The sequence below is a fragment of the Prionailurus bengalensis genome, chromosome C2, assembly GCF_016509475.1.
Source record: "Prionailurus bengalensis isolate Pbe53 chromosome C2, Fcat_Pben_1.1_paternal_pri, whole genome shotgun sequence".
In the NCBI taxonomy this organism is placed as follows: Eukaryota; Metazoa; Chordata; class Mammalia; order Carnivora; family Felidae; genus Prionailurus; species Prionailurus bengalensis.
The window spans coordinates 60,433,937-60,460,170 of NC_057350.1; the positions used below are offsets into that span (position 1 = coordinate 60,433,937).

Below are 26,234 nucleotides of genomic sequence, written 5' to 3' on the forward strand. Positions count from 1 at the left end.
CAGTCAAGATGGAGAGAAGAAAGGATATGAGTTAGCAGAAGAGAAGTGCAAAGGCAGTGAAACATTAAAAATGTCTTGTGAGTCTGAGGATTGCAGCAGGAATATAAAAATTATGGGAGAGAGGGAAGGAAACAGGAGGTGCGGACAGCAAGAGAACTTGGACTAGACTGTGAACAAATTTTCTGTGCCTAGTAAGGGTGCTCAGATTTCACTTCTGAAACAAAGTTCCCCTGGTCTACTTTAAACAATAAAAAGTACAATGAAGTACGGATTTTTTTTCTTTTTTATTGACATATTACATATACAATAAGCCACTAATTTAAGTTCACTGCTCAATAAATTTATATATGTGAATACACTCACGTAACCACCACTAAGATCAAGATACAGAACACTACCTCAAAAGGCTCTCTCAAGGTCCCTGCCACTTAATCAATCCCTTGAAATTTCTTTCAAAAATATTCAAAGAATATATATTTCCAAAGAAGACATAAAAATGACCAACAAGTACATAAAAAGATGTTCATCATCATTAATCATCAGGGGAATGCAAATCAAAACCATAATGAGATCTCACCTCACACCTATTAGAAGAGTTATTATCAAAAAACGGGGGCCCTCTATGGCTCAGTTGGTTAAGTGTCTAACTCTTGGTTTCGGGTAGGTCATGATCTCATGGTTCATGGATTCAAGCCCCACATTGGGCTCTGTACTGACAGCATGGAGCCTACTTGGGATACTCTCTCCTCCCTCTCTCTCTCAAAATAAATAAACTTTTTTTTTTTAAGTCAAAAGACTATCAACAATAGCAAAAGTATGGAAAGAGCCCAAATGTCCATTGATGGATGAATGGATAAAGATGTGGTATATATATACAATGGAGTATTACTCAGCAGTCAAAAAGAATGAAATCTTGCCATTTGCAACTACGTGGATGGAATTGGAGGATATTATGCTAAGCAAAATTAGTCAAAGACAAAACTCATAGGACTTCACTCATATGAGGACTTTAAGAGACAAAACAAATGAACATAAGAGAAGAGAAACAAAAATACTATAAAAACAGGGAGGAGGACAAAACATAAGAGACTCTTAAATATGGAGAACAAACAGAGGGTTACTGGAGGGGTTGTGGGAGGGGGGACGGGCTAAATGGGTAAGGGGCATTAAGGAATCTACTCCTGAAATCATTGTTGCACTATATGCTAACTAATTTAGATGTAAATTTATTTTTTATTTTATTTTTTTTATTTAAAAAATTTTTTTAATGTGTATTTATTCTTGAGAGAGAGAGAGAGTATGAGCAGGGGAGAGGCAGAGTGAGAGAGGGACACAGAATGTGAAGCAGGCTCCAGGCTCTGAGCTGTCAGCACAGAGCTCAATGTGGGGCTTGAACTCACGAGCCATGAGATCATGATCCGAGCCAAAGTCAGACACTTAACCAACTGAGCCACCCAAGCGCCCCTGGATGTAAATTAAAAAAAAATAAAATTAAAAAAAAAAAGTCAAAAGATAACAAGTGTTGGTGAAGATATGGAGAAAAGGAAACCCTCATACACAACAGATGGGAATGTAAGTTGGTGCAGCCATTATGGAAAACAGTATGGAGGTTTCTCAAAATTAAAAACAGAAATACCGTATATCCAACAACCCCACTTCTAGCTATGTATCCAAAAGAAATGGAAACACTTTCTATAATCCCATGTTCATTACTGCATTATTCACAACAGCCAAGACATGGAAACAACCTAAGTGTCCACTAATGGGTGAATGGGTAAAGAAAATGTCACACACACACATACACACACACATATATAATGAAATATATAAATATATATTTACATATATACACATGTATATATTTTATAGACAAATATATGTACATAATGGAATATTCACCTCTAAAAAGAAGGAAATCCTGATATCTGTGACAACATGAATCAACCTGGAGGACATAATATTAAGTGAAATAAGCCAGATGCAGAAAGACAAATATTGCATAATCACACTAATATGTGGAAACTAAAAAAGTTGGACTCATGGTGATAGTGGGCATAATGGTAGTTACCAGTGGCTAGGAGATAGGGGAAATGGAAGAGGTTGATCAAAGGGTACATTCAGTTATAAGATGAATAGGTTCTGGAGACCTAATGTACAGTATGATGACTACAGTAAATAATAATTTATTGTATATTTGCAATTTGCTAAGAGAGAATATCTTAAAATCTTTTGTTCTTACCACAAAAAGTAACTATGTGAGTGGATTGATATGTTAATTAGGTTAGCTGTGGTAATCATTTCACAATGTATACACATACCAAAATATCATGTTGTATACCTTAAGTACATACAGTATCTATTTGTCAATCAAACCTCAATAAAGCTGGAAAAAATATGTTTATCAAAAGTGTGCTATTTCCTCATACATTGCTGGTGGGAATGTATAATGGTATAGTCACTTGGGAAAACAGGTTGGCAATTCCTCAAATAGTTACAACACAGAGTCACTCTATGATTCAGCAATGCCACCTAGGTACACACCCCAAAAAACTGAAAACACACGTTCACACAAAAACTTGTGCACGTATGTCTGTTGCAGAAATATTCGTAACAGCAAGTGAGTTGAAACAAGCCAAAGGTCCATGTGAATGATGAATGGATAAGTAAAATGTGCTATGTCCACACAAGGCAATGTTATTCAGCAATAAAAAGATATGGAGTAATGATACATGCTACAGCACGGTAATCCTTGAAAACATGGAAATGAAAGAAGCCTGACACAAAAGGTCACATATTCCATTTATACAAAATGTCCAGAACAGGCAAATCCACAGAGACAGAAAGCAGTTTAGTGATTCCCAGGAGTGGAGAGAGGGAATCAAGAGTGACAGCTAATGGGTATGGGTTTCTTTGGGGGATGATGTTCTTGTATGGAGATGACTATGCAACTTTGTAAATATGCTAAAAATCACTGAATTCTAAACTTTAAAAGGGTGAGTTTTGTGACATGTGAATTATATCTTAATAATAAATACAAACAAAAAATGAAGACAAAAGCAAAAAATTTTGCTATGAATAGAAAATGTTTGACATCTCCAGATTAATCAATGCTCTGTTGGTAAACATTTTAAAAAAATTTTTTTAATGTTTATTTATTTTGAGAGAGAGAAAGAGAGATCAAGCAGGAGAGCGGCAGAGAGAGAGAGAGAGAGAGAGAATCCCAAGCAGGCTATGTGCTGTCAGCACAGAGCCCAATGTGGGGCTTGAACACACATTAGATCATGATCTGAGCTGAAATCAAGAGTTGGACAGTTAACTGACTGAGCCACCCAGGTGCCCCACGGTGGTAGACACTTTTTAAAAATCATTTTAAGACACATAATTATATAATTATCTGTACACATTATATAACTATTTTATACACAGAGTCTAATCTGATATTCACTAATTTATAAAGTGTTATTAAAATAATTTAGTAATTTGTCCACAGCCACACAGCTAATAAATAGTGAGGCAGGATTCTAACTTACTACTATCTGACTCCAGATCCCAAGTCCTTAACTATTTTCATAGTGATTCCCCACCTCTGCCACCTCCTGCAAAAAAAAAAAAAAAAAAAAAAAAAAAAAAAAGCAAAGCAAACACACTATCGTACATTTTAGCAAAACCATGTCTTCAACTATTATATTCCTTCCATTTCAATATATATCTTATTGTCCTGGACATACGTTAAGTGGTAATATCTAGCCCAGAAAACTTATTTTCTCATATGGCTCCTCCTCACAAGAAAACAAAAACATCAATCAAAAGCCATATGCAAATAAAAAGCAATTGGATTTATAGGTTTGTCATAAAACAAAATATTCAAATAATCTGCTTTAGACAGGTGCTAAATGTTTAAAGTGGAAGCCTACTGTCAGCACTGTGTAAAAAAAAATTTTTTTTTACATTGATTTATTTTTGAGAGACAGAGCACAAGTGGGACAAGGGCAGAGAAAGAATGAGACACAGAATCCGAAGCAGGCTCCAGGCTCTGAGCTGTCAGCACAGAGCCCAACGCAGGGCTCAAACCCACAAACCACGAGATCATGACTTGAGGTGAAGTCGGACGCCTAACCGACTGAGCCATCCAGGTGCCCCGTCAGTACTGTTTAGAATAAAGACAGCTCACAATATTAAAAATTACTACCAAGTTACATTAATCAAGACAGTGTGGTACTCGCATAAAGAAAGACACATAGATCAATGGAATTGAATTAAGAGCCAAAAAATAAACCCTTAAATTTGTGGCCAACTGGTTTTTGACAAGGATGCCAAAACCATTCAATGGGAGAAAGAATAGTCTTTTCAACAAATGATGCCAGGGTAATGGGCTACTCACATGCAAATGAATGAAGTTAGACCCCTATCTCATAACACATACAAAAATTAACTCAGAAAGAATCATATCACAGTTCAACATTATAGCGAAGACTTTAAAACTCTTAGATACAAAATGAAAAGCACCAGCAACAAAAGAAAAATATAGATATATTAGATTTCAAAATTTTAAATGTTTGTGGTCAGAGGACACCATCAAGAAAGTGAAAAGATAACCCACAGAATAAGAGAAAATATTTACAAATATCTAATAAGGGAAATGCATATACAATATGTAAAGAACTCTTACAACTCAATAATTAAAAGACAACCTAATTTAAAAATGGGGGAGGGGTGCCTGTGTGGCTCAGTTGGTTAAGTGTCTGACTCTTGATTTGGGCTAAGGTCATGATTTCACAATTCTTGAGATGGAGCCCTGCCTTGGGCACCCAGCCGACAGCACAGAGCCTGCTTGGGATTGTCTCGCTGCCCCTACCCTGCTTGCGGTTTCTCTCTCTCTCGCTCTCAAAATAAACTTGTTTTAAAAATGGGCAAAGCATCTGAATAGACATTTCTCTAAGGAAGACATACAAATGCCCAATAAACACATGAAAAGATGTTCAACATCATTAGCCATTAGGAAAATATAAATAAAAACCATGTGAGATATGACCTCATACCTGCTAGGAAGGCTAAAATAAAAGAGATAATAACATGTGTTGGTGAGGATGTGGAGAAATTAAAAGCCTCATATATGGCTGGTGGAACTAAAAAAAATGGTACAGCCACTTTGGAACAATCTGGCAGTTCCTCAGAATGTTACACATAGAGTTAACATATGACCAAGCATTTCTACTCCTAGAGATATAATCCAGAGAACTCAAAACAAGCGTTCACACACAAAAACTTGCACATGAATGTTCATAGCAGGAGTATTCATAATAGCCAAAAAAGGAAAACAACCCAAATGTATATCAACTAAGAAGGGATAAATTGTGGTATATTCACACAACAGAATATGATTCAGCAATAAAAAGGAATGAAGTACTGATACATGCTACAGCATGGATGAACTTTGAAAGCATTATGCAATGTGAAAGAAACCAGTCACAGAAGACTGCATATTGTATGATCCCATCTACTTTAAGTTCTGGAACATGAAAATTTATAGAGACTGAAAGTAAACTGGTGGTTGCCAAGCCTGAGGAAAATGAAGGGGGTTAGGTGGGAGGTCTGTGTTCTTTTGGGGATGATGAACGTTCTAAAATTATACTGTGGTGATGGTTGCACAAGTCTACAAATATACCAAAACCCACGAAATTTCACTTTAAATATGTAAACTTTATGGTATGTGAATTGTATCTCAATCATCCTTGAAAAAAAAAAAAGAAATCTTTTGATGTCTCTTTGGGTAATCTGAAATTCTCTACCCATTCATCTTTTTCATCAGTTTATATATCTGTTTTCTTTCAACATAAAATTCTATTTAGCTACCAATCACCCCCAATTTTCCTAATACAGAGAAAATGTGAAGCTACCGAAAATAAGTACTAGCACTTATTTTTTTTAAAAAACTAGGTCTAGGGGCGCCTGGGTGGCGCAGTCGGTTAAGCGTCCGACTTCAGCCAGGTCACGATCTCGCGGTCCGCGAGTTCGAGCCCCGCGTCAGGCTCTGGGCTGATGGCTCAGAGCCTGGAGCCTGTTTCCGATTCTGTGTCTCCCTCTCTCTCTGCCCCTCCCCCGTTCATGCTCTCTCTCTCTCTGTCCCAAAAAAAATAAATAAACGTTGAAAAAAAAAAAAAGTAAAAAAATAAAAAACTAGGTCTAGAGGCGCCTGGGTGGCTCAGTCGGTTAAGCATCCAACTCTTCGTTTCAGCTCAGGTCATGATTTCACGGCTGGTGAGATCAAGCATGCGCTCCATGCTGACACTGGAGAGACTGCTTGGGATTCTCTCTCTCTGTGCCCTTCCCCTCTTTCTTAAAATAAACTTAAATAAACTCAAAATAAACTAAACTAAACTAAACTAAACTAAAATAAAATAAAATAAAATAAAATAAAAACAAAACTATGTCTCACTGTTCAGGGGCAAATTGTGTTTTCTTTCCACCAAGAAGCAAATTAATGGTAAAGATTAATTTAAATTGTGTCTTGGGGCACTCGTCAGTTAAGTGCCCAACTCTTGGTTTCAGCTCAGGTCATGCCCTCACAGTTGGTGAGTTTGAGCTACACACTGGACTCTGCACTGACAGTACAAAGCCCGCTTGAGTTTCTTGCTCTCTCCCTCTCTCTCTGCCTCTCCCCTGCTCATGCGTGTTCTCTATCAACATAAATAAACTTAAAAAAATTTTACTAAATATAATAACATAAAATGAATTGTGTCTTTAGATATCATGAAGAGAAAAACCTAATTCTTATCATCAAATTTCGAATTAGAATTAAAATGTCTTAGTTGAAAACATTTTATGGCACATCGTTTAAACATATTTGCCCATGGTTTGAGGAAAATCTTTTCAACCTCTACACTTAATTCTGGTTTTTTGCTGCTTAACGCATTCCTAAGTATTTTACAATGATTCAAAATGTTTATGGAAGATGAACACAGATAGGCAGTTTTGCAAATGTGTTCTTTGTCTTTATTTGAGACCTCTAGTAAATCCTTAGTTCTCGCCAATCAAAATGCTTTAACCCACTGAACTAGAGTATGAACCATGAAAATAATGACACAACTAAGCTTATATCCCTGGTCTGGATTGCAGCGATTTATACCATTAGTATAATTAAAATAAATATCATTTTATATGCTTATTTAACACTTTATAAAAGGTTTTCCTTATAGTAAAAGTAATACATACCTAGAAAAGCCAAACATAAAGATAAAAATGAAACTACTCTCAATCACATCACCCAACCAGAATACACAAGAATCATCATTGACATTCTTGTGGATTTCGTAATTCTTTTTTGTATGCACTTTATAAATGTTAAACCATAAGTAACTTTGTATTCTGCATTTTACTTAAGGTGAGCATTTCTCTATCATTAAATATACAAAATTGTGATTATAGTTTTATATTTAACATCATGGATGTGTATGTTCTAATTTCTATCTTATTTAATGCTTTAGGCATCTTTGCTCTCTGTATTTTGCTATATGAACCATTATGTGCATTTATCATCTTTACTATATTTTAGGTTAATAATCCTCTACCTAGAACATCCTATTACTTGTCTACCTGGTTCAACTCATGAAATCTGGCACATCTGTATTCTAGAGTTCAGGGATAGCACAGGGGTACTCTTCATAGCCCAAAGAATCCTTCCTCATAGTGTTTAGTTTTAGCAGCAGCTTTCCGTCTTGGCAGGCACTTGAGGACGTTATTTATGAGTGTGCTGTGCTGTCTTCTGCTTTATATAACTGCTATCAGAAGTCCTAATTTCCTTTGCCATTACAGAAATCTTACATCCTTTAACAACATTGCTGGCTCCTTCCTGTGAATCGCATCATCATCTTGCTTGGAGCTATCAGTCAGGGTGGTTCCTAAATGCCAACCTGGAGATACTATGTCATATATACAAAAAGGAAATTAAGGAAGTCCTGCCACTGGAGCTTTCACTGTGAAGTTGGGCCAAACTGTATCTCAAGAAAAAGAAATAAGCCAAAGATTTTAAATTTTTACTTACGAACTACACAAGTAACCAATTTGCATAAAAATTATTTTCAAGGAATACAGAAATATATAAAGTTAAATGGAAAAGTTCTTCAGCTCTACTATCATGCTTTCCAGGAATACCCACTGTGGACAGTTTAGAATTTGTTAGACTCTTACCCTTCCTTTGTTCTTCCCATACAAGCTATAAATACTCCTGGTTAAGAATATATAACTAAATTCCATTATTAAGTTTTTAAAAATTCAATTGCAAAAATAACTTTTGTAAAAATTTTAAACAGCAGAGATGTGAAGAAGTACCAATGCCCCTCCGCTTTTAACAGTCTGGTGGTATCAATTCCAGACATTTTCTCTACATAAGTCCAAGCAATTACCTACGTACACACTACATACATACTAGTACATACTATTACGCTGAAGGAGTAGGACACATAAAATGTAAATAGTACAAAATACCTTCCACTCTCAGTTCAAACCTCTTCCATGGGTGATCCTGCTCCTTGGATAAATTTAGGGTGGATCCCATGACTCTACTGATCACGACTATATGATACAAATCCTCTAGTTATTTTTAGTCACAAACAATCCATTGAGAATATCTCAGTACAGTTCCTCTGATGCAGGTAATGCCTCTCCCCACACTGTCTCTTACATTCTCTCCCCCACCCCCAATTTCTACCTCTGTCTTTAGGGCCCCAGTCTCTTTCTGCTGAGGTAGTCCTGCCCGTGATGGAAAGCCTAAGGCAGAGTGCCCAGACCAGCTCCTCCTAACACGCTGTGGACCCACATCTGGTCCACAGAAATATGTACCTCTCTGATGTAGTAACTCCTAGAAATTTACTCTACAAGTCATATTCATGTATGTGCAACAGGACATTTATCCAAGGATATTCATTATAAAATTGTTTCAAGTAGCAAAGGACAAGGAAACACCCTAAAGGCTCATCAAAAGAATAATTTAAAAAAAAAAAGAGGGGCACCTGGGTGGCTCAGTCGGTTAAGCGTCCGACTTCAGCCAGGTCACGATCTCGCGGTCCGTGAGTTCGAGCCCCGCGTCAGGCTCTGGGTTGATGGCTCAGAGCCTGGAGCCTGTTTCCGATTCTGTGTCTCCCTCTCTCTCTGCCCCTCCCCCGTTCATGCTCTGTCTCTCTCTGTCCCAAAAATAAATAAACGTTGAAAAAAAAAAAAAAAAGAATGATTAAATATGTTACAGTATTATGTTGAATCATCTGAAATTGCCCATATTTGACTTTTTCTGCCTCTAGAAACTACAATTTCAGATGGTTCAATCTAAAATAGATTGAGGGGCAACCGGGTGGCTCAGTTGGTCAGGTGTCCGACTCTTGGTTTCGGCTCAGGTCATGATCTCACAGCCTGTGGGTTCAAGTCCCACTTTGGGCTCCACGCTCTAACAGCACAGGATTCTCTCTTTCCTTCTCTCTCTGCCCCTCCCCTGCTCATGCTCGCTTGTGCACACGTGCTCTCTCTCAACATAAACTTGAAAAATAAAAGATTGAATCATAATATCTAAACATTCAATCTAAATATATGTATATGTATGTACACATATGTATAATATAAATGTATGTATATATGTGTAATATATATGTCTGTGTATATATATTATATATATAAAATATATATGATTATAAAATGGGCTGTATTGTGTCTCCTCCAAATTCATATGGTGACATCCTAACCCCCAGTACTCTGGAATGTGACTGTATTTAGAGATAAAGCCTTTAAAAAGGTAATTAAGTTAAAATGGGTCATTAGAGGGGTACCTGGGCTCTGAGCTGTCAACACAGAGCCAAACACAGGCCTCGAACTCACAAATCGCGAGATTATGACCTGAGCTGAAGTTGGACACTTAACCTGAGCCACCCAAGTGCCCTAAAATAAAATGTTTTTAAATGGGTCATTAGGGTGGGCCCTAATCTGACTGGTGTCTTTTTTTTTTTTAACGTTTATTTATGACACACACACACACACACACACACACAACAGAGTGTAAGTTGGGGAGGGACAGAGAGAGGGAGACACAGAATCCAAAGCAGGCTCAGGCTCTGAGCTGTCAGCACAGAGCCTGACGCAGGGCTTGAGTCCACAAGCCGTGAGATCATGACCTGGGCTGAAATCAGACAGTTAATCTACTGAGCCACCCAGGTGCCCCTGGTATCCTTCTTTTAAAAAATTTATTTATTTATTTTGAGAAAGAAGCATGAGCAGGGGAGGGGCAGAGAGAGAGGGAGAGAGAACCCCAAGCAGGCTCCTCACAGTCAGCATGGATAGCGGGCTCGAACTCACGAACTGTGAGATCATGACCTGATCAGAAATCAAGAGTCAGATGCTTAACCGACTGATCCACTCAGGCACCCCTGCCTGGTGTCCTTATAAGAAAATGAGATTAAAACACAGACCACACAGACATGAGAACTACCACATGAGGATACCACAAGAAGGCAACTATCGACAAGCCAAGATGAGAGGCCTCAGAAGAAATCAAACCTGCTGACACCTTGGGCGCTTGGGTGGCTCAGTCGGTTAAGCGTCTGACTTCAGCTCAGGTCATGATCTCATGGTTGGTGAGTCTGAGCCCTGTATTGGGCTCTGTGCTGACAGCTCAGAGTCTGGAGCCTGCTTCAGATTCTATGTCTCCCTCCCTGCTCATGCTCTGTCTCTCTCTGTTTCAAAAATAAAATAAAAACATTTTTTAAAAAATGAAAAAAAAAGGGGCGCCTGGGTGGCTCAGTTGGTTGAGCTTCCGACTTCGGCTCAGGTCATGATCTCATGGTCTGTGAATTCGAGCCCCGCGTCAGGCTCTATGCTGACAGCTCAGAGCCTGGACCCTGCTCTGGATTCTGTGTCTCCCTCTCTCTCTGACCCTCTGCCATTCATGTTCTGTCTCTCTCTGTCTCAAAAATAAATAAACATTAAAAAAAAAAAATTTAAAAAAAAAACCTGCTGACACCTTGATCTTGGACTTCTAGACTCCAGAACTGTAAGAAAATAAACATTTCTTGTTTAAACCACCAAGTCTGTGGTATTTTATGGCAGCACTAGCAAACTATACATATATACACACACATGCGCACATATGTATATATGTACACGTAAATATGCATATGTATAAATGTATATATGTGTATACTTATATAAGTATATATATTTTTTAACTTAAAAAATTACAAACATATAATACCTATCCTTTGGGATGGGGAGAAGAACATAAATGTGTATGTTGACAAGTGCACAGAATTTCTCTGGAAGGATCGCCTTTGAAGAGGGGAATGGGGAAAAGGGTACAAGAAATACTTACTGTATATCCTCATACAGAATTTTAATCTTTTGCTACCTGAATGCATTTTTTCTTCTACAATATGAATTAGCTTTTCAGTCTTCCTAATAAATGTATTTAAGACTATAATATTTCCTCAAGGACAGCCCATAGATTTTAATATGTGGTATTTTCAATAGTCATTGATTCCTAAATAATATGTAGTTTCAGTTAAATTTTAAATTATTTCTTAAATTACTATGCTGAGGGGTGCCTGGGTGGCTCAGTCAGTTAAGCATCAGACTCCTGATTTCAGTTCAGGTCATGACCCCAGGGTCGTGGGATCAAAGCCCCACATTGGGTTTGGGGCTGAACATGGAGGCTGCTTAAGATTCTCTTTTTCTCTCTGCCCCTCTCTCCCACTCATGTGCTCTAAAATTAAATTTAAAAAAATAAAAAATAAATACTATACTGAAAACCAAGAAAGTAAATATTATCTATAACTACATCCCTTTTTTGGGGGGAGAAAAATTAGAGTACCCACTATCACCTATTCAGTTTTATTCTCCCCTAGTTGGGAATCAATTTGACACCAATTTTCTTTATCTTTCTACAGAGTTATTATATATACATATATAATATAATATATATAATATATATTATATTATATACATATTATAATATATATACATATATGTATACATACATATACATATACATATAAATACAAACAATATACATATAACAATATGTATATATTATATATATTATATATATAATGTATATTTATATTATCATATGCACAAATTTTTTATAAAAATGAAATCATGCTGTCACTCTGAAACACGCTTTCTTTTTACCTAGAAATTCATTATGAACATCTTTCCAGGTAAGTACGTATTAATTTACCTTATTCTTTTAATACCTACATAGTGTTATGCAGCATGGAGCCATAATTTATTTAGCTGTTCACCATTGATCAATACTCATTTTTTCTTTCTTTCCCTTTTACTATTTTTGCTATTAAAAACAATCCTGAAAAAAAAGGCTGCAATCAACATCTCTTAAGCTTTTCTCAGTCCAAAAGGCAAAAGATACCTTATTGCTTAACTTGCATCTCCTTGATAACTCATGAGGCTGAATACCCTTTCATATGTTATGAATCATTTATATTTCTTTTTCTGTGATTAGCTTTTCATTATCTTGACTTTTTCTTCCTTGTAATTTCAACTTTTATTTCCTCTAACTTGAGTGGAAACAAAAAACTTTCCAAGTAGTTATATTTCTTTTTTGGTTCCCATTTTGTTAATTTCTGTGTGTGTGTGTGTGTGTGTGTGTGTGTGTGTGTGTGTGTGCGCGTGCATGCACACGTGCTGTTTCCCTGCATTATGACTGGCAATAAATAGTATCTGATTTTTAGGAGCCTGGCTGGCTCAGTCGGTGAAGCATGCAACTCTTGATCTTCTTTGGGTTGTGAGTTTGAGCCCCATGTTGGGTGTAGAGATTACTTAAATAAATAAAATTTGCGGGGGGGCGGGGGGGGGCGGCGCCTGGGTGGTTCAGTCGGCTAGGTGTCTGACTTCGGCTCAGATCATGATCTCAGACCCAGCGTCAGGCTCTGTGCTGACAGTTCAGAGCCTGGAGCCTGCTTCAGATTCTGTCTGTCTCTCCCTGTCCCTCCTCAGCTCATGCACTCTCTCTCTCTCAAAAATAAATAAATATTTTAAAAAATGCTAAAAATAAAAATTTTTGGAAGTGTCAAATTTTTAGAATTTGAGATTTTTTATAGCCCTCCTACATGATATATTTTTATTAAGTGTTACATGAGTATTTGTTTTTTAGGTAATCTCTACACCCAACATGGGGTTCAAACTCACAACCCAGCAGTCAAGAGCTGCACACTCTAACAAATGAGTCAGCCAGGTGTCACACCCCTCCTTTCAAAAAGTTTTTATTACCTTTTTTAATGTTTATTTATTTTTGAGAGACAGAGTGCAAGCGGGCGAGGGACAGAGAGAAGGCAACAGAGGATCCGAAGCAGGCTCCATGCTGATGGCAGCAAGTCCAATGTGGAGTTCAAACTCATGAACCGTGATCATGTAACCTGAGCCAAAGTTGGATGCTCAACAGATGAAGCCACCTAGTCACCCCTCCCTACTTTTTTTAAATGAGTATTTAAGAAGAATATATTATTACCTACTTAGGTATAACATTATATAAGTACTTTTAAAAGAAAATGTTTGCTCTTTGAAACAAACTTTGGTAACAAATTACTATGTATGAATTTTCTTATATTCAACAATTGCCTGGGGCATGTACATGTGTATTTTATTTTTAAACTGTCTACATTATTTTGTTTTATATTTCTCTGACATAACACAAATCTGGAGATTTGTTTCTACACAATCTAAGAGCCTTAAAAAAAAAAGAAAAGAAAAAAAAAGAGAGAATTTATTCCAGTCACATTTATTGTAAATATTGTCCCATGTGGTCATATTCTCTTCTCTCTCCTCCCACCTATGCTTTTTTACTTTTCCTTGCCTGATTTTTTTGTTTCTTATTTTCCTCAACACCTTTTTTCCTCTTTCATCCGTTCAATTTATGAATTTCCCTAGCAATTCTAAGAAACACACTACAGTGGACATTTGATATTTTCTCCTCTCCACTTCATGGAACTCCCTGATTTTTCACTTAGGTATGTACCCCTAAACCAGCCTTTGTGCTTCGGTGGTGGACCTTGGCAAGTCTCGGCAAATGACTTTTTTGGGGGCACAGTGACTGGTCTCAGATTGGTACAAATATAGCAAACTTCAGGACTTTTCCTTGATGGTATGGATAGCCATCCTCTTTCCTTTTCCAATTTAAAGAGAATGCATAGAATTCCAAATATGGACATTACAGACATCATGCAAAAGAAAGAAGCCAGTGTGAGGATGAAAGTGACACACAAAGAAATGCAAAGCTGAGAGAAAAGGAATTGCTTATTGATAACCTATCTTCATATTACAACTTAAATATATTTTCTTCTTCTTAAAAACAGTATCTATGGTCTCCTCCCCTCTCATTACAAAAGGTTTTTTTTTAATGTTTAATTTTTTAATAAGAGAGAGAGAGCACACATGCAAGAGGGGGAGGGGCAGAGAGAGAGGGGGGGACAGAGGATCTGAAGCGGGTTTTGTGCTGACAGCAGAGAGCCTGATGCAGGGCTCGAACTCACAGACTGTGAGATCATGATCTGAGCCACAGTCAGATGCTCAACTGACTGAGCCACCTTGGCGCCCCATTACAGAAGTTTTAAAATACTCTATTTCTTACCCACCAACTGCCCACTGCCCATCTCCCATGCCACACTTACTGAAATTGTGTAGAATTTTGGCACCAGTGGTTAGTTCTCCTTGATTTATCCTGCATGTCCAACAGCTCATAATTTTCTTGTCTTTTTGTACCATATTTTAAAAATATATTTTCTTTATTTTGGGGAGAGTGCAAGCAGGGGAGGGGCAGAGAGAGAGGGACAGAAGATCCAAAGTGGACTCTGTGCTGACAGGCTGACAGCAGCGAGCCCCATGTGGGGCTCAAACTCATGAACCGTGAGATCATGACCTGAGCCAAAGTTGACACTCAAGAGATTGAGCCACCCAGGTGCCCCATACCATATTTTAGAAGAATTCCCTGGTTTGATTATCTAGTTCATTAGTCATATATTACAATCATGTTGCTATTCAGCCTGCTGTTGAAGTTTGTATTTCAGAAAACATGTTTCTAATTTCCAAAAACTTTTTTGTTCTTTTTCATAGCACCCATTGCTATTTTATGGAAATCACATGCTCTCAAATTTTTTAGAATTTTTTTTAACAAAAATGTTATCTTTTGTCCATTACATTCAATTTGTTTTCTCAAAAATCAATTCCTCTTTTTGTTCGGCTTGATGTCACTATTTCATCCTATTGGTTTTCCTTAAATATTTAGTGAGAATTCGTTAAGTGAATTGGCAGATAAAGTTGGTTTCCCCAGCATAGTAGTTTTCAATTCTGGATGCACTGTAGAAATTATCTTTTTAAAGAAAGCTCCCTAGGTGATTTTAATGTGTTTTTACCACTAAGAACCAATGCTTTAATATATGTGAAAAATCACTCTTCTCCCTGCCATGAATGTGCATGCTAATCATAAAAGTTCTGGCTATCAAAAGTATCATACATGGATCGAGGAGGTGAACAGCTAGATGGGTGGCTTCTGAAGGAAGGAGCTCTACATTCACAGTGACAACTGGAAGTTCTCTAAAATATAGCCCTGATTCTCTCTCTGGTCTTAAAGCCCAGGATGGAGATGCCCTCAATTTATGTAAATATGTTCTACTAGTTTAGCCTGTGAGGAAAAACTGTAATTAGGTATTGCAATTGGTCCCGTTACAGCTGTTCTGAAGTCTGCTAATTAATTACCTTTGACCACTGCAATGGTCTGAATGTGTCCCCCCAAAATTCTTATGTTGAAATCCTAAATCCCAAGGTGATAGTATTAGGAGGTAGGACCTCTGGGAAATGATTAGGTCATGAGGGCAAAGCCTTGATGAATGGGATTAGTGCCCTTACAAAAGCTGTCCCAGAGAGCTTGCTTACCCCTTTCCCCACGTGAGGGGTTACAGCATGAAGTAGGAGAACACAACCTGGAAGAATCCAACTATGCTGGCACCATGATTTGGACTTCAGCCTCCAAAACTGTGAGAAATAAATTTCTGTTGTTTATAAGCCACCCAGTCTATATTTTGTTATAGCAGCTTGAATGGACTAAGACAACCAACCTCAAGCCCCTCCTACTTTTCAAAGTCTCTAAGCTTTGGGATTTTCCAGAATTGCAGTGGGAAAACTCACTTTCCTACTGTTTCCCCTTTAAGTCTGTAATGGGTTGCATTTCTCCAAACTGTATAGTTTTGCCATCAACCTGATTCCATATGCTTTGCATTTTTCATAAATTCCTCAGTGTTTTTGATCTTTAGATGACACCCTTACTAGCTTTTCAATGTTAATAAAGATGTATATTTACTTTCCTATTTTTAATTCTGTTACTTAACTAGATTTTTTTCACTATACAAATAAAACATCCTTATATTAAATTACTTAGATCATACTGAAGTCATAAAAGATGTAGTCTTTCACACCAACTTTCCTCCTCAAATTTCCTGTTAACACGACTCAAGTAATTACTCCTATGTTACTATTTTTCCCTTTCCATACTCTAGTCTTTGGAAGTGGGTACTAAGTCTAACTCATACTCAAGGAGAGGGGAATTAATCTCCATCTCTTAGAGAAGGGAGTATCTAAATAAATTTTTTTTAATTATTCTGCAAAGAAGATTTGTCTCTTCTCCAATTTATTTATTCAATAATTCATTTATATCAGTATTGCCTCAAAGAAATATTTTACCCTTTGGGTTAAAATATAATGCTATAGTTATTTTATTGTTGAAATTATTCGAGCTTTGGCCACTGGGCACTCTTTTAGGCTTGTTCCTGTGTCCTTTTCACAAGCCCTCACCTCCTTCCCACCTCCATATGATACTATATGATGCTTTGGGCTCCTCTTGTGATATATATTCTATTCATTCTCTTTCTCTGGAGAACCATAACATAGTAGGTAATAAGTATGTTGGTGGGGCACCTGGGTGGCTCAGTCAGTTAAACGTCTGACTTCAGCTCAGGTCATGATCTCATAGCTCATAGGTTCCAACCCCGCATCAGGTTCTGCACTGACAATGCGGAGTCTGCTTGGGATTCTCTCTCTCTCTCTCTCTCTCTCTCTCTCTCTCTCTCTCTCTCTCTCCTGTCTCTGCCCCTCTCCCACTCGCACTTTCTCTAAAAAAATAAATAATTTTTTTTTTAAAAAGTATGTTGGTGAAGGAATGAATGACTGGTGCAGGGTGCAGGAATTTTTTTAGACCCCAAAAGTAATTCTGAAGCACAGCCACTATACTCACTAACACCCCATGTATCTGTCACCTCAAATTAATGAATGAATGGTATAGGAGAATGGCAATAGTCTTTGATATCAGACCTAGAATCAAAAAGCTGACATTTACTAGCTACTTGGTTTTAAAATAAGTATTCCCTGGGGTGCCTGGCTGGCTCAGTCAGTGAGTGTGTGACTCTTGGTCTCGAGCCCCACACTGGGTGTAGAGATTACTTAAAAAAATAATAATAAGGGGCACCTGGGTGGCTCAGTCAGTTACGTGTTAGATTCTTGACCTCAGCTCAGGTCTTGATCTCAGGGTCATGAGTTCAAACCCCATGTTGGGCTCTGCATTGAGGTAAAGCCTACTTAAAATAAAAAATTTTAAGTCAAAATAATAATAAAATCTGGGGTGTCTGGGTGGCTCAGTTGGTTAAACATCTGGCTAGCGTTCAGGTCATGATCTCTGGGTTCATGGGCTCGAGCCCCATGTCAGGCTCTCCACTGACAGTGCAGAGCCTGCTTCAGATCCTTTCTCTCCCTCTCTCTCTGCCCCTCCCTTGTTTATGCTCTCTCAAAAATAAACATTGTAAAAATAAAATAATCTTTTTTTTTTTTTTTTTTTTTAAGTCTGAGGGGTGCCTGCATGGTTCAGTCAGTTAAGCATCCAACTCTTGGTTTCTGCTCAGGTCATGATCTCATGGTTTGTGAGATGGAGCCCTGCATCCAGCTCTGTGCTGGTTGGTATGGAGCCTGCTTGGGATTCTCTCTCTCCCTTCTCTCTCTCTGCCCTTCCCCCATTCATGCTTTCCTTCTCTCTCTCAAAAGAAATAAACTTTAAAAAAAAGTTCCTCCATTAAAAAATAAAATAGGTCATGATCTCACTGTCCATGGGATTGAGCCCCACGTCAGGCTCTGTGCTGACAGTGTGGAGCCTGCTTGGGATTCTCTCTCCCCCTCTCTGCCTCTCTCCCACTTGCACATGCTTACGCACATGCGTACACACACACACGCTCTCTCTCTCTCAAAAATAAATAAATTTTAAAAACTTTAAAAACAGTAAAATAAAATAAGTATTCCTTGAAGTCTTGGCATCTTCACATTTAAAATTAAGAGACTATCACCAACCTCCGGGAGAACTGTTATGATTTTATATGGTAATACCTTTAATGGATCACGCAATGTATCTGGTACATGGCAAGAGCTCAGTACATGATAGTTGCCTTTTTTCCATTTCCCCCCTAATTCACTGGGAAGACAGAGGTCATCCAGTAAGACTTCCTTCACTGCATCCTACATCTATCAAAACAGACTCTGCCCATGCATCCTTTCAGCCCTCCAGAACATCCCAATGAGAACTCTTCCATCTATGGAGAAGGACTCTATATTTGATTCCTTTCTCTCTAGCACTTTATTTCCTCCTTAACCATTTTCTCTTTTGCTTCCAAAATCGGAACTTATTAAACAAAAATTTACTGCCTTTTCTATCATTCCATTTCTTTCCTACTATTCCTCTGAAGCTTCTCACTTTCCTGCATTGGTCAATCCCTCCTAAACCCATGGCAGCAGTCTTCTGATTGTCCCTGCCCACCAAAACTACTTTCTTAGAGGTCTGGACTACTCTTCCCCACACCAGAGATCTTTTCTCTGCCTTCCCTCTTCTCTCTGCAGGATTGGAGGCTGCTGTTGTCTCCCTTTTCTCCCAATTTGTCTTCCTCTTCCCCAATTATGCATTTTCCTTCTCTAACATGAATCCTTGTCTCTCACTTTGACTTCCAAGGCTCAATGCTATTTGCTTTTCTATTTGCTTTCTCTCTACAAAGTTTCAAACTGTTTCCATGTAAAAGGCATTATGTTTTGCTTTATTTGTTTATTTATTTCTTATAATAAAGCCAACTTTCAACACAGATCTTGTCCCAAACCTTTGGTTAGACAAGTTCTCTTCAGAATATTTCATTTCAAAACCAATTAACAGGTTTTTACAACATGTTGAATTGCCTTGCCTCTTAACAGACCTACTTCCAATTTCTCCATTTTTATCACTGACATCAAAACTTTACCCAGGCTCTAAACCTAAAATTAATCTTCAAAATTTCTCCCCAAATCCTATCAATTCTTTTCACAATGTTCATCTCCTCCTGTTTATTCCTACAATCTCAGATTAGGCCCTGTTTTACATGTCTGGCTCTTTTCTTTTCTTTTCTTTTCAAGTAGGCTTCATGTCCAACACGGGGCTTGAACTCACAACCTGAGATCAAGACCTGAGCTACGATTAAGAGTTGGACACTCAAGCAACTGAGCCACCCAGTTGCCCCACAAGTATGTGTCTTAATAGTCTTTTCAGTTCCCAGTCTTTCCCCTCTTCTTCAAAGGTTTCATATGCCAGTGCCTCAGTAATCTTTCCAAGTTACGGTACTCCTGCTTCAGAATCTACAGTACTATTTCCCAGTATCAAATCCAAACTCTTGGGTCCTAGCTTTCATGGCTCTACCTAACACCATCTTTTCACTGGCCAGTCTCACTTATCCACTTCCACTTAATACAATACACATAGGAGAAGGGCTATCAAGCTAATCATGTCATCTACCCTTCTCTCCAATACAGACAGGTTCTTCCCTAGGCCCCTTATCAGCTAGTTCATATTTTGCTAAATCTATGCTATTTGCCTATTGAAGTGACCTTTCCACTTTGCTCTGCTTGTTCAAATACTATTAACCCTTTAAAGCAATTCTGTCCTCCTCTCTAAAATCTTCCCTAATATTTCTAGCTAACACTAAACTCTCTACCTTTGTTCTGGATTCTATCATTCTCACTTCTTAGTAATCTTATTAGGTAATATCTCTTCTCTCTCGTATATTATTAATCTCTCCTCCTCTGTTAGTGCTTTTCCACTTAAATATATCCTTATTCAATTTTTCTTTTAAGAGGCAAAAAAAAATTTTTTGTTCTGATCTTGTAACTCCTTCCCTGTGGTCTCATTCTTTCTTCCTCCCAACCATCAGGCTTCTTCAACAGTAGTTTATACTCACCGTCCCTTCTTCCTCACTTCCCATCCACTCTTCACCATTATCTGGCTATTATTCATAAAACTGCTTGCAAAAGATCTCCACACTATCAAATCCAATGAACACTGTAGGAAATATCTGTTGTTTTTTAGCTTTCTAGCAACAATAGCTTACTTTTCCTTTGGAGAGCTTCTCTGCCTGATTTCTGAGATCTGACAGGACCATCAAACATGGGCTTATCTCTGAGGTGTGGGCACAGGGCTGACATGTAAGACCACACAAGGAAGAAAGGCCGCTGGGGCTCAGTTAGCCCTATGGGCCCATGGGATCCTGGAAGATGCTGTACCCAGGCCTTTCTATGGCTTGATTATTCTGCCTTCCTTCACTTCTGTGACCTTAGCCAATATCTACCCATAAATCTATCCATAAAGTTTCTGCTTAAGTTAGCCAAAGGCAATTTCTATTGCTCATTACCAAAGAGAAATCAGAGTAGAGGTAGAAGTGGTATGTCTCATGGTTACACCACAAATTTCTCTTTGTCCCCTTCCCTGTGGCTTCTGCTGTTTAAGAAATTACAGTAGCTAAGGTGAAGATACTTTCACCAGGGGACACAATAATGGCTTCATTAACTGTGAGGCAAGGCTATCTGAGGCTCCACACACAGCCAGGCAATAGTTAAAAGGGGAGGCACAGGAGCATAGATGGAAACCAGAGAATCCTGGGGCACCTCTCTGTATTAACACTGAGAGTGAAGTTACCACTAGATTACTGCTACCCTACACAGACAAGACCTGCAAGGGTCTTTTATTCCTACCAGTAATAAAAGTGTGCAAACCACGTATCTGACTCCAAAGCCCATGTTCTTTAACATACCAGTTTCTACTGATACCAATCTACTTGCAGCTCCTTACTCAAGAAGCGATCCCTCTCATTCCCATGCTTTTGTACCTGTTAGTTCGTCTGGAATGTTCATATCAATCTTCCAACTGAAAATTCCTACCTTCTCCTCTTTGAAACTTTCTCTGATAATACTTCACAATATCTTAACATGAAATACACTTTATATGCTTCCTGGTTTTCCTCACTAGCCTGTAAGGCTTCTAAATGGTAGAAACCACATCTTTCATATTTGTATCCTCAACAATTAGTACTCAGTATATGGGAGTAATAAATTCTACTGAAAGAATATCTGGTCTTTCTTAATTTTCCATAGTATTAATCATTGCATCTTAGATTTGGGGTATTTATGTTTAAATCTGCATCTAATGTACCACGTTCAGTCCCTTAATTATTTGAAACAGTGTTCCTCAATCCTTCCAGTAAGTCTAAAAACTTAAGAGCTGAGTCCCCACTTTTTACTATTTCTGTATTCTCTTTAGCACCTATGAGTATTAGGCACATGGTAAGCACTCAATAAATACTTGATGAACTGAATTTAAAACACAGTATTAGCACATTAATAGGAGCAACTTATCATGCTCTACTGATCTAATTAAAAGATCTGGCCTTCTGAAGTAGTGCAATTGTACTCATATGGAAAATTTAATGAGAAAAAGAAAAATTATCCAACTGGACAGTTAAAAGCTGTTCTCTTAGTGAGAGTTCTGCAAATATTTTCTGGATAACAAGAGTGAACCTCTAGAGCTCAGAGGTATACATCCCCATGCATATTGGAAGGAAGATTACATGTGTAAGGGATCTGCCACAACCATAATTACTTAAATTCCACTAACCCTTACCAAATCCATAACAGAAGTCATAAAAATATTTAATAGCAAATCAACCCATGTCAAATCAACCTATGCTAAAGATGTATAAGGCTATCTCTGCATAATATATAACATGGCAGTCACTTACTCAGCAAACATTTATTTAGTCCCTACTAATGACAAGTGCTATGTTAGGTCCTAAAATTACAAAGAAGGGGGTACCTGGCTGGCTCAGTTGATAGAGCAGGTGACTCTTGATCTTGGAGTTGTAAGCTCAAGCCCAACGTTGGGTACAGAGATTACTTAAAAATAAAATCTTTAGGGGCGCCTGGGTGGCGCAGTCGGTTAAGCGTCCGACTTCAGCCAGGTCACGATCTCGCGGTCCGGGAGTTCGAGCCCCGCGTCAGGCTCTGGGCTGATGGCTCAGAGCCTGGAGCCTGTTTCCGATTCTGTGTCTCCCTCTCTCTCTGCCCCTCCCCCGTTCATACTCTGTCTCGCTCTGTCCCAAAAATAAATAAAAAAAAAAAAAAAAAAAAAAAAAAAAACGTTGAAAAAAAAAAAATAAAATCTTTAGGGGTGTCTGGGTAGCTCAGTTGGTTGAGTTCAGACTCTTGGTTTCAGCTCAGATCATGATCTCACAAACCATGAGATTGAGCAGCATGTAGCCTGCTTGGGATTCTCTTTCTCTCTCTCTCTCTCTCTCTCTCTCTCTCTGCCCCTCCCCTGCTCGCACCTGTGTGCACTCTCTCTCTCTCAAAATAAATAAAACTTAAAATAAAATCTTTAAAAAATAAAAAAAATTAAAAATTACAAGGACAAAGAGAACACACTTCCCATGTTTGGGGGTTCTAACTTTGCCATGCTGCAATGGTATTAAGAATACAACATGAAACATACCTCATTGAGTTGCTCAACATGGAGGCTCTAGAGAACAGTCTGGTAGAAAAGGTAGATAAACACATACTATGGCAACGTAACAGCATTATCCCAGAAATAAGTACAAGATGTTATGGGGCCACAGAGGAGAAAATAACCAACCTACTGAAGACAACAGGAAAAGATATGGAAGACACTGACATCCATACATGAATTCAATGCAAGTTAAGGTGAGAGAAAGCTACCACAACACAAACATCTGGGACAGAATCAAACCTGAAACTAGGGTTGCAAGCAGTGTCAGAAGGATTCCAAAGCAAACCAATCCAAGTCTTAGCAAATCACTGTAGAAGAGCCAAAAAGTAAAGTACTCCTTGCTGTTAAGCTTGAGAGTAATAAAACACATATACAATTAAACCACCATATGGTATAAACATAAAGGGAGTCTTTTAAACAATATGTGGCATAAAAGTTCAAAGGGAACCAATCGCTAAGAGAGAGAGCTGTTAGGAAAACCTTTATAAAAGTAGAGTTAGAACTATTGTCGGTGGGGAGGAGCACAAGGAAGACTGCCCACGTGCTAAGAATGACCAATGTCATTAACAAAAGCAAGAGATCTGAACTACAGAGTTGCGGGACCATGAGGAGGTCCAAAGGTTTGGAAGCACTGGGTAAAAACTGGACACATGAGTGAAGGCTTGATTCAGCAGAGCCAGGAACACAAACCTAGCAGCTTGGACATTGTTCTAAGTTATCAACCATGACTGCTAAATAGAAACACCTGGGGAACTTTAAAAACTATGTTTTTGGCTAGGGCTCACCCCATATCAAAAGTACCTGGGTGGCTTAGTCAGTTAAGTGTCCAACTTTGGCTTAGGTCATGATTTCTCAGTCTGAGTTTGAGCCCCACGTCAGGCTCTGTGTCGACAGCATGAAGCCTGGAGCCTGCTTCAGATTCTGCTCTATGTTCCCCTTCCCCCGCTCACACTCTATGTGTGTGTCTCTCTCTCAAAAATAAACATTAAAAAATAAAAAAAAAGGAGCGCCTGGGGGGGTTCAGTCGGTTAAGCGTCGGACTTTGGCTTGGGTCATGATCTCGTGGTTTGTAAGTTCGAACCCCGTGTTGAGCTCTGTGCTAGCAGCTCCGAGCCTGGAGCCTGCTTCAGATTCTGTGTCTCCTTCTCTGTCTGCCCCTCCCCCACTGGTGCTCTGTCTCTATCAAAAATAAATAAATGTAAAAAAAAATTTTTTTAATAAATAAATAAATAAATAAGTATGAGAATCTTTGGAGGGAGTGGCATGGACATGAAAATGTAAAAGCATACAAGGTGATTCTACTCTACAGTCCAGATTCAGAACGACTGGACTTGAGGCTAGAAAAGTAAAAGATGACAGGTATGGTTAAGACCTAAGCTTGATTTCAGTCTCTGTTTATAAGTAACAATTCTGAGCTGATTACCTGTTGAAGTTTATCTTCTAACCTCAAACATTCTGTTTCCTTAGTGTTTCTTTTCCCTTGTTGACAATGTAACCCATCAATTTCTCTTACATGACTGGTTCACATTTCCATGATGTCCTATAGACAACTAACTGAGAAAATAAATATTTCAATCCTATGCTGCCCTTATATCCCTGCTATGAAGTGCTTTCATATTAAGGAATGTTCTAGGCTGCAATCACGTTTGGATTTTACAAAACTCCTCTTTTAAATATAGATAGAATATAATACCTACGTATACAAGAGCCATGTTACTTAGACTAGATCAAAATGTGAGATTAAGCATTCATTCTTATAGTATCTGGAGACATTATACTATTTCTGGTTACAGACATGCAATGATTACAAAGTACTTTGCTTCAGAATCCTTTACAAATAAAGGGAAACAACAAATGTATCCCATACAGTAACTCTGTGCTACATTGAACAAGTGTCCTATGTGAGAGGTAAAAATCAACAAGATGATTAGAGAGTAGGGCAGCCTGTTGATCCTTCAAAAAGCAGGCTGGTTTGTTTGCTCAATTGTTTTGAAAGAAAAAGCAAAGGTACCGATATGCTTCAGGTTCCATGTTACTCACCAAAGTGTTTATTCAAGAAATCTGCACTTTGTCTATAGGTAAGCAACCTTCTTCTTGATGCAAACTTAAGTTAGCCACAACTGTCTTATTTTTGGTAGTGTTAGGTCAGTATACCTACTTAATGTTATGAGAAGGTAAGTTGGAAGGTCTTAGCTGGGATTACACACACACACAGGTTTGTGTAGTCTCTTATTTCCAGACAAAGTTAATAAACTCGTACGGCCATATCCCAACGTAACCGTGGGGCGGGGAGAGGAGAGTGAGTATTGGAAAACCCAATGATCAAAATGTGAAACATGAAAAAGACTCCAGAAATATTTCTTCAGAAATATGGAGCCAGATTTCAAGAGTTGGCCATATGCTTGTGCCGATCCTATTAAGAAAGCAAAAGAAAGGCTTCTGAAATGAAAACGCAAGCCTAACTCTCTGACTGTAGGGGTGAGACTTAACAAGCAAGTCTCATGAGTCGGACCAGTGGGTCCGAAGAAATTCAGAGAGCAAGGAATAAAGTGGGGATGAAGGAGACAGGAAAAGGTGAAGGAGGCAGGCAAAGGCCATCCGGTGTGAACCTTGATGCCCGGCTCTTTATGCACCTAGGGCAGCGTGGAGCCTCTCTCGCCCCGCGCGCATCTGGGAGCCGGGCCGCAGCGCGAGTCCCCGACCGGCCCGGCACCAGGGGGCGCGGGGCGCCGGAGACCGGGGAGAAGAGGGGTAGGTGCACCGCCCACGCTCGCACCCCACCGGGCTCCGCACTCAGGGTCCCCAGGAAGGAGACACACTCCAAGCAGCCCTAGTCTCCGGGACCGGGAGGGGGTGGGTGGAGCAGAGCCCGGAGCCGCCCCCCGGAGCCGCCCCCGCAGCCCCGGCCCCCGCCCCCCGCCCCGGCTGTCAGCAGCCCCCTCCCGCAGTCACTCACCCACTGGCTGCGCGGTCTCGGCCGCGGCGGCAGCGGCGGCGGCGACCCCCGCCTGGGTCATGATCCCAGGCGGGTACGGCAGGGGTGTCCGACCGCCCGGGCGAATCTCTCCGTCCGCGGCCGCCGCCTGCTCCTCTGGGGCTGGGGGAGCGCGGGCCCAGGCCCTCCTCTCCCCCCGCCCCCGCCGCCTCTTCTTGCGGCCACCGCCGCCGCAGCGAGCCCGAGCCCTCAAGGCCGGAGACCCGGCGGCAGCGCGGCCTCAACTTTCCCAGCCCCCCTCCCCCCGCCCCTCCCCGCCCCTCCCGCGGCCGCCGCTCCGCAAGCGAACAGCCTACCCTTGGTGCTCCGCGCTCCCGCCCCTGCCACTCAGCCCACCAACCCGACCCCGGGGAGGTTGCCGCGGTG

General features: G+C 39.4%; 1 protein-coding gene across 1 annotated transcript in view; it reads right to left on the reverse strand.

Annotated features, from left to right (window-relative positions):
- USF3 (upstream transcription factor family member 3) overlaps window positions 1-26,119 on the reverse strand; it is a 57,743-nt gene extending 31,624 nt beyond the window's left edge. Inside the window, exon 1 of the mRNA XM_043594204.1 lies at window positions 25,830-26,119. The gene's annotated coding sequence lies outside the window, so the exon portion shown is untranslated. The remainder of the gene's footprint in view (window positions 1-25,829) is intronic.
- Between the last annotated feature and the right edge of the window lie 115 nt (window positions 26,120-26,234).